We start from the raw sequence: 13,629 nt of genomic DNA on the forward strand, positions 1-13,629 counted from the left end.
GCCCTGCCCTGCTCTGCAAGTCAGACATTTGAGGTTATGTTATCATTATTCCTATTTCAAAGTATAGGAATTGAGGCTCAGAGGACTTGATTAGGAATGCCTGGCGAGTAAGGGGTGAAGCTAGAACTTAACTCAAGGGAACAGTGTGGTATATTTCAAATCTTGACTATTTCACGTATTAGCTGGGTGATTTTGGCAAAGGTGGATGTCCACCGATGGTGGAGGCCAGGACTCCTCGGAGCCCAGGATCTGCTACCAGACTTCTAAGCTCAGGTGCTCCAGGTTCTCAGTTCACCCAAGGCTCTCAAGGGAACTTACATCAAGCAAAGTCCCCAGAGTTGGATGTGTCCACGTGACTAAGTTTGGCCACTGAAAAGTAAACAGAAGCGATATGTTGGACTTCTAGGAAGTCTTTTTAAAAGAGAAGGGCTGGCCATTTGTCGTGCGGGGCGGCCTGCGGGGTCTCCGGTCCCGCTCCCCACAAGAGAACGCAGGACGTGGTGAGGCCAAAAAGGAACACCCACGGAGCCATAGGTAGGGGAGTCACACCACTGTAGTCTCGCTGGTGGCTGGGTTGGAGACACAGGAAGCAGGAGCTACACAATTCTCAATCCTCACTGCGCCGCTTGCTAACCCAGCCACCATCTTGCCAGCCCCCATTTTCTGCTAGCGTAGCCACAGCAGTTATATTAGTGGCCAATGGCTCACTGGTTACAGCTGACGGCCAACGAGCCACAGCTGATGGCCATCCAATCACAGTTGATGGCCATTTACTACCTGAGCCAGCAGCTTTCCACATGAGGCCAAGAGCCTGGAAACTGCACTCCTGGCTCTGTCCCCACACCCTTTCATCTCTTTTCTCCCTCCCTCCTTCTTGCTGCCAAAATGTAGTTATTATGGATGGAGCACCAGCAACCATCTTTTTAAAATGTTTTTAGGGAATATCTTTTTTTTTTTTTCTTAACAATTTTATTGGGGAACAGTGTGTACTTCCAGGCCTTTTTTCCAAGTCAAGTTGTTGTCCTTTCAATCTTAGTTGTGGTGGGTGCCGTTCAGCTTCAAGTTGTCCTTTCAGTCTTAGCTGTGGAGGGCGCAGCTCAGCTCCAGGTCCAGTTGCCGTTGCTAGTTGCAGGGGGCGGAGCCCACCATCCCTTGCGGGACTCAAGGAGTTGAACCGGCAACCTTGTGGTTGAGAGCCCACTGGCCCATGTGGGAATTGAACTGGCAGCCTTTGGAATTAGGAGCATGGAGCTCTAACCGCCTGAGCCACCGGGCCGGCCCACCAGCAACCATCTTGGACTAAAATGTGACCTTGAAGAAACAGAGAAAGGTCCTGGATCCCTGATGACTTTATGGAAAGACCCTACCAGCCCTGTACTGTCTACATCTGGACTTTTGTTAGGAGAGTATAAACCCCTGTGCGTTTGAGCCACTAGTGACCTGATACTTGCAGCTGAATGTTATTCCTACTCGATATACCAGGTGATCAATTTACAGTGAGGAAAAGCTCTTCCAATGACCCCGATTCCTACCAGTCACCAGCTAAGATACTTGGATTGGTATTTCCCCAGGGGCTGTGGCTGAGTGTAGAACTGGCAGAGTCACACTGGGAGGTGTCTGATTCTGGGCAGGGCTGAGCCTGGGGACCACTCCCTGCCCACAGCAGGGCCCACCTCTCTCCTAAGCAACCAGAATCTCAGCCTGTCAGACTCAGTGTTTCTCCTTCTCGCCAGGACAGCGCAGAAGGTATATTCTTTCCCAAATAGGCAGGTTCACAGTATGGTTGGTTAGACCTGACTCTGCAACCCCATGGAGAAACCTTCAGATGTGCCGCTCGGTCTGAGAGACGCTCTGCCTTCCATCTGGATGCAGGAGACACCTGGCGTCCTTTCTTTCCTGCAGCACTCACCCACCATCTTTGAAGATGGTGCACCTGCCTGTTCTCAGTTGTGAGACATTATTTCGGCTGACTTTGAAGGGTGACATGTCCTGGCTTTAGGCCCAAGGTGTGTGGCTGGTGGTGGGCAGGGATGGCAGCTGAGGCCCTGTCCCAGGGGCCTGGCTGGTTTAGGCTGCATTGCTCAGCTCCCTTTTCTACTCTGGCTGCTTCTCCCTGTAGCTTGAGGCATTGAGCTCTAACTTGCAAATTCCCAGCTGCAAAGTGCCAATCCTCCCCTCTGACTTTTTGACTCCAGCTTTCTCTGATGCATGTGGGGAAGAGGAATTCAGTGTCACATTTTGGTAATGTCATCTCAGGAGTTTTACAAGCACTGGAAGGAATGCCATTAGCATAAGTCAAAAGTGTATTTTCCACACTGCAGAAATTCAGGACTTCACTCATCCACCCATCCATCCATCCGCCCAAAATCCCATCCATTCACTGAGCCAACATTTATTTAGGCCTCCATGTTCCAGGCACTCTGCCAAGCACTGGAGATAAAGAAATAAATAGGAGATGGTTCCTTTTCTCAAGGAGCCCACAGGCAATTACAACATACATTGTATGTGCTAGGAGAGGGGAGAAGGCAGGAGTCCGAGGGTGGGGCAGCTACCAACGCTGGAGATGAGGGACGCAATTTCTCAGCTGAGATCTGAAGGATGAGTGGGAGCCGGTGCTGGGGTGTGAAGAGGGGAGGGCTACCTGGTGGAGGGAGAAACACATGCCAGGCCCTGAGGTCAAGGCCTGGAGTGTTCTTTGTGCTGCAGGCAGTTGGGTCAGGCTGCCAGTGTAGAAAGTGTGGGAGGGCACAGGAAGGGAGGGCGAGGTGGGCGGGACCTATCGGCCTGATCGCTCTGAGAGGCTAATGGCATCTATCCTCTGCAGTTTCACATGTTTTGGGTTTGCCCAAGGAGGTGGGCAGGAAGAAACCATTTCTATGGTGTGATCCTGGTGGTCTGAGGAGGGGAAGTGGCAGGACCGCGCAGCCATTCTCCAGCAGGTTTCTGCCTTCTAGGCCAGCCTGGCTCCCAGCCTAGCTCACTCCCAAACTGCCCAACGGTCAGAGAGCGCCCCTCTCCTTGCCGTCCCACTGGAGTAAGCAGCAGCGGCCTGGTTGTCTCCCCTTCTGTGGCTGCTGTGGCTCTGGCTCTTTCTGAGGCCCGCAGGAAGCGCTGCTCAGCTCATTACGGCCATCACAACCAGCTCCCTCCCTGTTCAGTATCCCGCCAGGCCAGCGGAGTTGGTGATGTTTTCCTCTGGGTCTCTGAACTAATAAAAGGACAGAGCGTGCATGCACCCTCTGCAACCCACAAACCGCCCAACTCACACAATACACAAACCACACCACAGGCAGCACACAAGGCCTGTACCCACACTGCACACCCACCAAACCCATGCCCATCACACCCATGCCACACGCACTATGCAACATACATACACACAGATGCCACATGAGACCCAAATATAATGCATGCATGCACGTGCACGCACACGCACACACACACTCACACTATATACAGTGTATACACCATGCAATGCAGTCATTGCAATACATACAGAACTTTACAATAGGAATCATGATAACAGCTAATGTTAATCGGGCACTTACTGTGCCAGGCACTGTTCTAAGAACTTCACATAAATAAACTAGTTTAATCCTTACAACAACCCTGGGAAGTATGCAGTTATCCCTATTTTACAGCTGTCACGCTCCAGGGGAGGGCAGTGTCCTGTCTCTCTTGTGTGCGTCCCCTGTTACCTTGACAGGGCACGTTTTCCTCTGCTGCAGAAGACCTGTCAGCCTCCCCCTCCTCCTCCCTCCAGCCCCTGGGCCTCTTGCTCAGGAGGAGGCAGAGTGACAATGGTCCCTCTTCCAGGCCTCTTCTCTCCAATAGGAAGAATGCTGTTGCCACAGCAATGATTCTCTTTGTTCCAGCTTCCCAAGGACACAGCCCACCAACGGCCAGGACACTGATGGCTCCCTGGGCCTCTGTTTCCCTGCAAACCACCCACACAATCCTCCAGCTGCAGCTCAGCATGTGTAGGTGTAGGATGTATCAGAAGGGACAGCAGCCCAGGCTGCCACGCTGGGCTCAGGGAGCCCTCAGTACCCTCTCTTCCCAGCCTCCTGGGCCTGTCCCCGGCTTCTCCCCAGGCTGAGGCACCTGCCCACAGGTGCACCCATGCACTAAGGGGTCTGACTCCTTGAAGTTGCCTCCAGCCCCTCCCCCTCTGCTACCTGCTTTCTGTCTGGGGAAGTGCTGACTATGTGTGTGTGTGTGTGTGGGGGGGGTCCTGCCAGGGGCAGTGGGGCCTCTGGAGAGCCCAGGAGAGCAGCCGCAGCAAACCAGACCTTTGCACTTGGAAGAGGTCCCTTCAGGGAGACTGGGGGCTTTGGGGCTCCTTTAAGTGGGCCTGCCAGATGAGTTACGGATGATCACGGGGCAAGACCTGGCCACGTGGGCTGGCCCGTGGCTTCATGGTTTCCTGAGGAGTGGGAATCCTCTCAGTCCTCCAGAAATGGCAGGAGAAAACTGTCAAGCTTTCCTCCTGGCCTGTTCACTCCCCTTCAGAGTGGGCATGGCCGGGGCAGGTCAGCCTGGAGTGGCCGAGCTTCTGCCGGTGACCTCTCTCTGGGGGGTGGGAGCTCCTCATGAAACCAATGACTGGACCTCTGTACTGTTTCCAGGCAGGAAATGTGAAGGACGTCACCCCCCACCCCTTGTATACAAAATGTACAATTTAGGATTTTTGAGGTGCTGCCTGCGCTGCTCAGGTGTGGTGGATGTTTGGAGTAGTGAAGCGCGGACACCAAGGGAGAGAGCAGCTGCAAAGGTCATGTCTCCACCCACCGATGCACTCACTTGGTGGTTACTGTGTCCTGATTGGGGGTGGTGGTAGACTGGAGGAAGTTGCTAGAACTTGGTAGTGAGTGAGATCCTTGTGAAATCTCTTTCCAAGTCAGGAGGCGCAAACCCCGTTCCGCTTTAGACACCAGCTCTCTTCTAACCAAGTGGCGGAGAAAATCCACCAGGCTCTGGCCAGAGTCTGTGATGTAATTTCCATTTTTCTAACATGCTATAGGGGTGGGGAGGGAGGGAGCCATATGTCTCTTCTTCCCCACAGACCATATTTCTTGTTAAGACAGGGATTGTAATGGCGGCCCAACATTTCTTACCTCTCTGGAAAGCCTCTCTGGTTCCCCCAGGGGCCCACAAGGACCCCACTGCTGCTCTAGCGCCTTCCCTTCCTCTGGGGGCAGGGCACAGAGTCTCACTGGGGGGAGGGGGCGTTAGGAGAGGCTTCCTCTCCCCCTCCTTTCTCATTGCTCTCCCTCCTCCATATCGCTCCATCATTGTTCACATCTGGCCTCTCTGAAGGGAACAGACAAAGGCGTAAAGAAAAGCAGAGGGAGGTAACAGGGAGAAGGATGGAAGGAAGAGAGGGAATAAAGATGCAGGGAAAGAAAGAGGAGGGGGAAATGGGGCCCCCCAGAGAAGGGCAGGGAAGAGAAGGAGGAAGAAGGTGAGAAGGTGAAGTTCAGGGGTATCCCCGGGCCTAGGGGTCACCTTCCTCCTTCAAATCTTTGTTCAAATGTCACCTTCTCAAAGAGGCCTCCTCTGTCCTATTTAAAATGACAACTGTTCTTCAGCCCAGTTCTACCCCCCTAACTCTGATTTTCTTTGTTTTCTACATGGCCCACACCCTCTTCTAACATACCACCTAATTTCCTGACTTATTATGTTTTATTTAGTTATTGTCCGTCTCTGTTTCTGCATCCCCACCGTTGGAATCTATTTTGTCACTTTTGTTCACAGATGTATTCCACTAGTTACCTATAGTGAGTCAGCTGGCACTCAAGAAACATGTGCTGGTGAATGCCCTTGAGGCCCAGTGACAGATCAGCCACCCTGTGGAGGGGCAACTCAGGTCTGCAGTGCTAGAAGTTTCCATCGGGTATGTCTCCTTAGCATGTCCGTCCCTGCAAGGGCCTGTGGTGGAGGGGCAGTCTGAGCCCAAGCAGGGGCAGCTGCATGAGCAGTGGATGGTGAAGTGTGTGGGGAGCAGGGGCGGGGGGCACGGCTCCATCTCCCCAGGGCACTGAGCCATTTTCCATTCCTCTCCCAGCTGCAGCTGCCTCAAGTGCCATGTCCAACTGGAACAGGCTGGGCCAGCCCAGGACCAAGCAAGCAGCTTCTTGGGACCCTTCTTCTCAGCCTTGGCAGGTCCAGTCCCAGCTCCAGGCCACCCCAGGAAAGCGTGTGCTTGGCACCTTACTCCTGGAAGCCAAGGTGTCAGTGCCCAAGCTCCAGGTGCCAGCTCTTCAGAGCCCTTTCCCCACATTCGTCTGCCCAGCAATTGTCTCTGTCTTAGCCACACCACCTCTGGGGAACCTCAGAAGCTTCTCTGGAGAGGCCCAGCAGTGGAGGTAGGTGTGACAAGGCCTGGCTCTGGCCTCCTTCTCTGCAGCCACCCAGACCTTCCGTAAGAGCAGGGCCACACTGCCTCCTCCACTTCCTGCTGTCCAGTTTTCACCTTTAGGGAGTACTTTTGCCTGTTAGGCCCAGGCCCTCCAACATCCTGGGGTGTGGACCCTGGAGCACCCATCCTGACGGTTCCCAGCAGGCTTCCAAAGTTAACAGATCCAAACCACTCTCCTTCACCCGCACCCCAATCTCACTGCCGTAGTGAATGGCACCCGCAATTGCCCAGGTGCTAAGCTCTAAAACGCTGGAGTTGTTCTTAAGGCCTCTGTCACACACATGCTGTCTCTCAAGAAATCCTCTGGCTCTATCTTCAATGAATAACCAGAATCCGATGACTTCATACCATTGCCACCTCCCTGCCCCAGTCGGAGCCACCATTGAGTCTCTCCTGGAGTACGGCTGTGGCCTCCTAACTGCTCTCCCTGATGCCACCCTTGCCCCCTCTAGTCTGTGGTTTACCCAGCAGCCAGGAGGGTCCTGCTAAAACCTAAGTCAGTTATGGCCCTTCTCTGCTCACAGCCCTGCCAAGCCCTTTACCCCAGCCCACAGTCCCACGCCCCTTATACTCCGAGCTCACCTCACGCCCCTGCCCTCCAGCCACACTGGCCTCTCTTGGCTTTTCCTTGAATCCAACAAGCATGTTTCTACCTCAGGGCCTTTGCTGTGTTCCCCCTGCCTGGAATACTCTTCCTCTAGCTAGCTGCATGGCTCCCCCCTTCCTTCCGCTCTCTGCTCAGATGTCACCTCCTCAGACAGGCGTTTCTCGACCACCCTGCATCCCTTTCAACCCTCTCATCCTGGTATATAATTCTCCACGGCTCTCTCCAGCCTTCTATTTTATAAATACTTGTCTGTCTGTCATAATGTCAGCTCCCTGAGAACAGGGATATTGTTTTGTTTGCTGTTTAATTTCCATGGTGTAGAACTGCATAGACCAACATGGTAGCCATCAGCCACATGTGGCTACTTAAGTGTGAATGAAAATAAACTAAAAAATCCAGTTCCTCAGTCACGCTAGCCACACTTCACATTACCAGCAGCATGCCTAACCTCCATGAGCCTCAGTGCCTCATCTGTAAAATGGGATAATACACACATCTACAACATAGGCTGCTGAAAACTAAATGTGCTAAAGCATATAGCTGGCACAACGTTCTGGACACACCATCTACACTCTTGGGGCAAAAAGGCTTTTTCTGCATGAAGATGCGAGAGCATCTTGTGGAGAAGCAAGTTCAGATACCTTTCTTCTTACCACCTGGCTCTTCCTTTGGGGTCTGGAGCCACAGCTCCTCCCCCATTCTGTGTTTAGGCCTGAGGCTGCCAGGTGGTGTTGGGGACAGGGCACTGTGTAGGATAGCGAAGCAGGTACAACTGCTTGTTTATTCTCCCTGCCTGGAACACAGTGGTCTCCTTGCTGGATCATCTAGCTCAGTGGAAACCTTTGCTGAGATTTATTGTCCTGTTCTTGCTGGCTGCAGACTGTGGGAGGTAAAAAAATGTCCTTTTTGAGGCAATAAAATATAAAAGGGGACCCAATTTCTCTCCAGGGTAAGAATCATTATGTTTGACAATGGCTGTAAAGTATGCAGCAGTGAGGGGTGGGGTTGGCTCCCGGGACTAGGGTAAAGGAGGGGGAAGGTGGTCAGCCCTGTAAGATGGAGCAGTAGTGCAGTCACTGAGTGGGCCTGGAAGGAGCCCAGGGCCCAGGGATACCACCCCACAGCTCATCGAATGCCCAGGTACCCTCGAGGTCCCCACATGGATTTCACGCACGTTTATCAAGCACCTCCACTGGACAGGGAAAGGTAAGAAGGCCACCATGTTTGCTATGCCCTGTACTTTGGGCAGAGAAGAATAAACCTGTGCTCAGTTAAGTTAAACTGAATTGAGTGTTACGGAGTTTGGGTCTTATCAACGAAGCACAAAGAAACCAAGTTTTAGGAGTTGGTGTGTGTGTAGATTTTTTGAGATATACCTTATCAGGTACTCAAGTCTTAAGTGTCCCATTTAATACATTTTTCACAAGTACATATCTATATAGTGTGACTATAGTGTAACGACCACTTAGATCAGGATATAGGACATTTGTAGCATTCCAGGAAGTTTCCTCATCCCCCTTCCCAATAAATGCTCCCCACGGTAACTACCATAGGTGCATTTTCTCTCTTTTTGAATGTCATATAACGGGAGACATACAGCATGCAAACTTTTGCGTTTTTGCTTCTTTTGGTCACTCAGTAAGATGCATCCACGCTGTTGCATGTAGCAGGGCATTGTTTTTCATTGCTGCCTATTATTCCATTTTGGGAATCGATCACAGTTTAGCTATCCATGCTGCTGTTGATGGATATCATGGTTGCTTCAAGTTTGGGGCTTTGACTAGTAAAGCTGCAGTGAACATTCTTGAATGTTCCTTTCAGTGGACATAGGAAAGAGTTTTGAGTAGAGGAGTGATATGATAACATTGGCCTGTTTTATTTTGTTTTTTTTTCTGTTGTTCCTTGTGCTAGTTCATATTATGTGTCAACTTGACTGGGCCAAGGGGTGCCCAGATATTTGGTCAAACATTACTCTGGGTGTGTCTGTGAGGGCATTTCTGAGATTAACATTTGAATCAGTAAACTGAGCAAAGCAGATTGCCCTCCCTAGTGTGGTGGGCCTCTTCTAATCAGGTGAAGGCCTGAATGGAACCGAAAGCACTGACCCTCCTGCGAGGAAGGGGGAGCTCTTCCTGCCTGACTTGCCTTGAGTGAGGACGTTGGTTGTTTCCTCCCTTTAGATTCAAACTGAAACATTGGCTCTTCCAGGGTCTCAAAACTGCCAGCCTTTGGGCTGGAACTATAGCATCAGCCCTCCTAAGTGTCCCGCTTCCAATTTGCAGATCTTGGGACATCTCAGCCTCTATAATCATGTGAGCCAATTCCTTATTTAAAAGAAAAAATCTCTTTCTACACATATTTATTCTGTTGGATCTGTTTCTCTGGACAACCCTAACACATTCCTCTCACTTTTTATTTTGAAAGATTCCAAATTTATTGAAAAGTTGAGATAGTGACACAATTGTGGTAAATTGACTGCATTAACGGTGCCTCCTACTCACCTTCCTTGGAAGTGTCTTGTGGCGCTGACTCTGGGTTTGGCCAGGTGACTTGCTTTGACCAATGGGACAGCAGTTCAACTGATGAGAGCAGCAGCTTAAAAGAGTACGTCCTTTTCCTCTGCCTCTCTTGGACTCCTGCCACTGCCATGAGCACACTCGCAGGCCATCCTGCCTGCGGGTGTGACAGACAATTGAGGAGAACTGGGATGTGCAGGCCATGGTCACCCTAGACCAGCTGATGACAGACTCATGAATATGCCCAGTCAATGACCTGCGGGCTTGCATGAAATTATAAATAAATAACTATTGTTTTAAGTGTGGGGATGGTTTGTTAACAGAAACAATTGATACGGCAATAAACACTTATTTAACCTTGACCTAGATTTACCTATTACTAACAGTTTACCATATTGGCTGGATTGCTCTTTTATACTTCTTCCCCTGAAACATTTGACAGTGGCTGACATCGGGACACTTCCCTCTACATACTCTCGCATCTGCCTCCTAAGAACAAAGCCATTGTCCCGCATACACATATTACCACGATCACACCAAGACACTTAGTCTTGTTACAGTAACACCATCTAATACCGAGTGCATATTCAAATTTCCCCAGTGACCCCCAAATGGCTGTTACAGCTGTTCTGTCTATTGTTTTAGATCCAGGGTCTAATTAGGATCATTTCAGTGCACCGCCCACACCCTCAATATTTGCAGGCCTGGCCCAGCCTCCACTGTGAGGACCAAGGCAGGGCAGCCACGATGTTTGGGTTCAAGTCCTTGCATTGTCACTTCCCAGCTGGGTGACCTGGGCCTTGGGTGCCGCATGTGCAGAATGAGCATAGGGTCATTGTAAGCATCAAATGCATTAAATTACACATGGGGTGGGGGTGGGGTTTGTAAGTCACTATGCTTGCATTAGTGCTTTTTGTGACAGAGATGATGATTATTACTCTTTGTGTCTGTCTGTTGATTAAAGCATCTCTTTTCATACACCCTTCCATGAGCTTCCTGAGGGGGAGCAGTGTGGTCCCACTGTAGTTGGGAAAGCAGGGTTTAGATTCCTGCTCTGATAGTCCCCATGCGGACTGAGGGAGGCTGCAGAGTTCTGGGGAAAGAGAACCCCAGTCCTCGCTTTACCTCTAACTTGCTGTGTAACCTGGGGAAGTATCTTGCTCTCTGATCCCAGTTTTCCCTCTCTCCCTCCCTCCCGCCCTCCCACCCTTTCTCCCTTCTTTCCCTCCTTTCTTTCATTTTTATTGATTGAAGTCTCCCCCCACCCCATTCTATTTTTTCCCTGTTAATTTGGAAGCTATAACACATGCTATTCCTAGCCTCTTGTAATTACCCTAGAAAATTTAACATGCACATTGAGGCTATAATTGTCATCTATGATTTCTGTCTTCGCCCTCCTCCCACACAATTCCAGGAACTTAAGATGCTTTAACTCTGTTTGCCCTGTATTTTGATTGTCTCTTGTTTGTTTGTTTTCACCCCACAAATTAAACATTTTAAATGGTCAACGTTTGTTTAAATTTTCCATGTTTACATTTTTCTTTTTTTTTCTTTGGCTCACTATTCTTTCTTGATCTCAGACCTTCCTGCTGGGTTCAATTTCCTTAGTTCTTGACTTGATTCTTTAGAACTTCCTTTAGTGAGGCCCTCGGTTGCAAACTCTGACAGTTTTTGTTTATCTGAAAATGTCTTTATTTTGTTCTCATTCTAGAAAAATAGTTTCAAAGGTTATAGAATTCTCAGATGACAGTGTCTCTCATCTTCTTTCAGCTTTTTGAAGGTGTTATTTTACTGTTTTCTGGCTTCCAGAGTTTCTTTGAAAACCCCCATCAGTCTATTTGACCATCCTTTTTAGGTAATCTCTCTTTTATCTCTGGCTGCTTTTAAGATTTTTTCTTTGTGATATTCTGTAGTTTCCTTATGGTGTGTTTAGGTGAAGATCTCTATTCTGCTTGCAATTCACTGAGCTTTCTGAATCTGAGGGTTCGAGTCTTTCACAGTTCTGGAAAACTCTTAGCTATTTTCTTGTTGAATTTGACTCTCCATTATTCTAATAGTTCCTTCTGTAATGCTAATTAGACACATTAGATCTTCTCATTTTATCTCCTGTGTTTCTTAATCTCTTACAATTTCCATTTCTTTATCTCTCTCTGCTGTGTCTGGGAGAGGTCTTCTTCACATTTTTCCAGTTTACCAATTCTCTTCTCAGCTGTGTCTCATCTTGTTTTACCCACTACTTAAGTTTCTAATTTCCATTATTATACTTCTCATTTGTAGATGTCTGGATTCTTTTTCAAATCAGCCTTGTAATTTTTCATAATCGCATTTTCCTTTTTCATACTCAGATATCCCTTTTACATTTTAAACATACTGACACATTCATTTTACATTCTATATCTGATAATTCCAACACCTGCAGTTTTTGCAGCTCTGATTTGTAGTTGTTTCCGCTAACTCTTGCTCATGGTAGCTTGTTTCCTTGTGTGTTTTGACTTTTTTTTTCTTGTTGGGCACCCACGTTTCTTGGAACTTACTTTCTATAGGAATTCTTTGAGGCCTGGGTTTAGAGGGTGTTTCTTCAGAGATCTGTGTACACTTCTGCCAGGTGCCGCTACTGATGGCGGGCCAATCTTCTGCTGGTGGTTCTTTAGATCATGTGAGTAGAATAAATTCTGGCCCCAAGCCAAAATGAGGGCGAGCTGGTGGTTAGGAATTCTCACACAGGGGGATTCCCCTGCCCCACTTTTTGTCCCTCCCATCAGAGCCGAGGCAGGATTTTCTTAGTCCATGCTGGGAGGCCCCCACTTTCTGTAGGGTTGGCAGTGTGACCTCCCACCTCACTCAAGCTCTGACTTTGTCTCCTCAGGCTTTGGGTTGACCAGATGCCCCGAGGGAAATGCCGGCTTTAGTGCCAGCTTATTTTCCTGGAAATGCATGTCTTGTCCCTTCTAAACTCTGAAGGTTTTCTTTCCTCTCCCACAAGCCTATCCATGTTTTAGAAATATTTTAAATAGTTCATCTAATTAAGTGACCTGTATTGGGAAGATAACTTGGGATTAGAAGACAGCCATAAGGTCCAGTTTTATTTCTTCTTCATTCGTGTACTTATTCACACAACCAACATTTCCTCGAACACTTACTAGTGGCCAAGTCCTGGGTTAGGCAAAGCGGATACAGAGCTCAATAAAACACTGTTCCTGCTGTCAAGAGCTCACCGTGAAGTAAAGTGATTGGATGGCGTTTGGAGAAAGAATTCAAATTATACAAATAACAATCGCTGCCATTTTTGAGCTCCTTTTCACAGCACCAGGCAATGTCCCACGTACTCCCCGTCTCTCATTCCAGCGACTTCTACTGACAACCCATAAGGGAGGCGGTATTAGCAATGCACTGATGGGGAAACTGAGGCTCAGAGAGGTTAAGTAACTTGCCTGAGGTCACATCATTGCAAGATATTAGAGCCATAATTGGAAACCAGGCTGCCTGGCTTAAGAACTGGGATCTTCACGTCTGTGTCGAGGGATGGTCCTCCCCCTTTCTACCTCCTGCCTTGAAGACACCCCTCCCCCCAATCCTTGCTTCTGCCCTCAACCACCTGGCCCATCAGTGACTTTCTAGCCCTGTCATGCAATGTGGGCCAGACACATGCAGGGGCGTGACTGCCTCCCGGCCTGTCCTTAAAACGACCTCCTCCCTGCCAAGAAGCGGCTCTAGAAAAAGGATGTGGTGAGGGCAGCCTCCTTCATGTCCTCTCCCGTCATTCTGGCAGGGACAGTGAGATCCTGCGGTGGAGGGTGGTGCACCTGGCAAGGGAGGGGTCTTATGGCATCATTCATGAGGATGGGTTTAGCCTACCGGAGGGGTCAGGCTGGGCGGAGAGATGTGAGGGGTCCCCAAAGAATGGGGAGGGGTGGCCTGGAATGGATGAAGAGTGGGGGGCTGGATTCCCACCCACAGGAGGTCAGAACCAGGGCCACCTTCCAGCTGGGGATGACTCCTTTGGGCCTATAGGGGTGGGGTGGGGGATGTTCTTTACAACCAGGCCGACCAGGCCTGTGTGGTGTATGCACGTGCGTGCGCACAGA

The 13,629-nt window shown here is 49.6% G+C and overlaps 1 long non-coding RNA gene across 1 annotated transcript in view; it reads right to left on the bottom strand.

Moving 5' to 3' along the window:
• Positions 1-1,331: 1,331 nt before the first annotated feature.
• The window catches only part of LOC148755316 (uncharacterized), a 51,598-nt gene continuing 39,300 nt past the window's right edge, over positions 1,332-13,629 (bottom strand). Inside the window, exon 3 of the long non-coding RNA XR_016018535.1 lies at positions 1,332-3,208. This is a non-coding gene — a long non-coding RNA (uncharacterized LOC148755316). The remainder of the gene's footprint in view (positions 3,209-13,629) is intronic.

This window comes from Rhinolophus sinicus, chromosome 14, assembly GCF_057876585.1.
Source record: "Rhinolophus sinicus isolate RSI-liver-muscle chromosome 14, RSI-T2T, whole genome shotgun sequence".
Lineage (NCBI taxonomy): Eukaryota > Metazoa > Chordata > Mammalia > Chiroptera > Rhinolophidae > Rhinolophus > Rhinolophus sinicus.